Genomic DNA, 3,479 nt, shown 5'->3' on the forward strand with positions numbered 1-3,479 from the left:
TAGCTACCGCCTCCCCCTCGCCCTCTCACCGTGTCTGCAAGCTCCGCCATGACGCCTACTTCATCTCCATCGAGCCACGCGCCGCAGGAGGCCCTGGAACGTCGTCACCGCCGTCTTCTTCATCGCCGGCTGCCGGAGATCACCGTCACCATTTCGCCCGCGTTGGACCTCCCCCGAGCTCGTTGAAGCCTCTGTCGGATCCGCTGTGAGCCCCGTCTTAGTTTCCCCCTCTCCTTTTTGTCACTCGCGCGCCGTAGCCGTGCTAACCACCGGACCCGAGCGGTCGCGCCGCCGCGGATCCTCACCGTCGTGACCAGAGCCACTACACCTCGCGCCCGCGCACGCCAACACGCTCAACAGCCCCCAGCAAGCCCACGCCGCCAACCGCAGCCCCTGCCGTGCACTGCAGCGCTGCGCGCCCACCCAGCCGAACTTCGGCCGCCGCCTCGAGCTCGATTCCGGCGAGCTCAGGCCATCCCCGCCTCTCCTGCTTGCTCCAGAAGACGCGGACGAGCCCTGGCTCCTCACCTGTGACCTCCACCGCCCAAATGGTCGCCGGAAGGCGAATCCCGTGCCCCTCCGCCGCGTTCGGCCTCGCCGGCGGGTTGACCGGGTTTGACCCCCTAGTTGACCAGATTTGACCCGTATGGGTCAATGACATGTGGGGCCCAGCCCTGCTAATTTTTAGTTTAGGATTAGTTTAACAACTAATTAACTCTGTTCGCTAATCGTGTCACTGATGTGTGGACCCCACACGTCAGGTTTGACCTGGTCAGCACTGTTGACGTGCTGACGCAGGCATGACGCAGTGCTGATGCAATAAACGATTTTCTGGATTATTTCTATTTTGGAAATTCCAGAAAATTAACTAAACTTCAAAAATTCATAGAAATTCAACCGTAGCTCAATTTATATATGAAAAGTTATCAGAAAAATGCAATCAATCCATCTGTACCATTTTCATGCATGACAAACCAACCGATACATGCTGTATATATGAAAACACACTTATGGCATTTAAAGGGACTTAAATTAGAGTTGCATTTGAACCTTTGGGTCAAATGGACCTCTTCCAAGTTGAATGCTAAATGCGTTAGCTCAAAACACATCACATATTCATGCCATATTCATGCATCATATTGTTGCATGTGCTTGTGTTTGATTGTCGACACCGTTCCTTCTCGATAGGTCCTGCTCCGGAGACCGATCCAGAGTACCTGTCAGAGGAGCAGTGCCCCTCTGTTGATCTACCAGGCAAGCAAACCCCCTTGTTCATTCCAATACAATCCTACTCTCTCGCTCCTGCTCTCTTTTATCGCATTAGGACAACAACGATTCAACTGGTACTTTATGCTGCGGTAGTTGAACCCATTCCTCTGCATGACCTGTCATTGCCATAGTAAATAGTTGAAACCCACTAGCATGTGTAGGAGTTGATTGAGCCATGTTGTGTTCCTACCATGCATTGCCTGCTATTGCTTAGAGTATGTCAGGCCCCATTCATTGGGAATCAATTGGAGTACAGCGCTATGTTCTGATGTTGAGAGTTAAGTGTGTGAACACGATTTGGTAAAGGTAGCGGTGAGAGGCCATGTAGGAGTACATGGTGGGTTGTCTCACTGGAACCGTCCCTAAGAACTGAGTTCTGTGTATGTTGTCCAATGACTAGATACTACCACACATTGGGTTCCGGTAACTCGACCTCTCTCGACTTATTAACCGACTTGGTCTCTGTCTAGGAGTCACAACTAGTTTCTGGTGTTTGTAGGCAGTGTTATTCTTCTACCAAGTGGCACCCGGCAGGGTGGGCTTGGGACAGACTAGGCACAGGTGGCACGGTGTACCAAGTGGCACCCGGATGGTGGGCTTGGGAACCCTGCTCACATCGCTTGGAGCCGTGAGCGAAACCTCGGCCGGATCTCCTTGCGGATGGAACCCGAATAGGCGATAAACCTGGACTAGAGTCTTGCATGGTTAGTAAGGTCGTGGCCGACACCCTCGCCAGGCTTCCGCTTGAAGGTTGCCGAGGTACATGACATGTACATGGCGGTAAGTGGTGAGAGCGTGTGTGAAGAAGTACACCAGTGCACGGTTATCATGATCTATTCGAATAGCCAGGTCCGCGGTTATGGACTTCTTGGATGCTTACGTGGTACATAGACAACTTAAAGTGGATACTCTAAAATGATCAAGACAAGTGTGAGTGCTATGGACGGCCTTCTCGTAGGGAGACGGGAATGAATCCATAGTAGTGTATTGATGTGGTGTAATCATAGTGGACTCGTGTGTGCTCTCTTACCTCAAAGAAGTTACTCATAGTCGTAGAACAGGATAGCCACTGAGTCAAAGCTGGCTTGCTGCAACTAAACCCCACATTGCCTTCTTGATACTAATGCATGTATGATAGGATCTGATGTAAGTCTTGCTGAGTACCTTTGTACTCACATTTGCTTAATTTATGTTTTGTAGATGAGACAACTATCTCACTAGTAGTTCCGCTTGGACTTCGACGAGTAGCTCGTTACCTCAGCTACGATCTTGTACCCTTGGGAGGGTCTTGTAGATAGTCAGGCTTCTCAGCCTTTTTCTTTTGTAGTTGTCTGTACTCAGACATGTAATGCTTCCGTTGCTTGTATGCTCTGAATGATGGGTCATGAGACCCCTGTTTGTATTTGACGCTATGTGGCTCTTTTGGGCCTTTATCTATATGAGTTTGCGTTATGTTGTGATGCCATGTTGTACAACACATACTTGCATGTTATGCGTACGTGTAACGTGTATTGCTATCTGTGGGATCCGACAACATAGTTGTCTATCCTTGGTAGCCTCTCTTATGGGGAAATGTAGTCTAGTGCTTCCACAGAGCCATGGTAGTCCGCTACAGCCCGGTTTACCGGAGTCCTGCTAGCCCAGCACTACTGCTCCGAAACACTTAGACTGTCCGGCATGTGATTCACTTCATTCCTGTGTCTGTCCCTTCAGGGAAATGTCACGCGGTGACTTCCGGAGTCCTCTTAGCCTGCTACAGCCCGGATTCCCGGAGTCCTGTTAGCCCAGTTGCTACAACCCAGATTCACACGCTGACGACTGGCATGCTCGATGTTGTTTCATGTATGCATGTCCCCGTAAGTTAGTGCCACTTTGGGTTCACGACTAGTCATGTTGGCCTGGGTTCTCTGTCATATGGATGCTAGCGACACTATCATATGCGTGAGCCAAAAGGCGCAAGCAGTCCCATGCCAGTTAAGGCGACACCCGTGGGAATACCGTGCGTGAGGCCACAAAGTGATATGACGTGTTACATGCTAGATCGGTGTGACTTAGAATCGGGGTCCTGACACAGATACACCAGACTTTGGGTACCAGGCTAGAGTTCAATACAGCCTTTCATCTGCAGATAGATGGACAGACTAAGAGAGTCAATCAGATTCTGGAAGACATGTTGAGAGCTTGTGCACTAGATTATGGATCTAGCTTGT

This window comes from Triticum aestivum, chromosome 3A (genome assembly GCF_018294505.1).
Source record: "Triticum aestivum cultivar Chinese Spring chromosome 3A, IWGSC CS RefSeq v2.1, whole genome shotgun sequence".
Taxonomy (NCBI): domain Eukaryota; kingdom Viridiplantae; phylum Streptophyta; class Magnoliopsida; order Poales; family Poaceae; genus Triticum; species Triticum aestivum.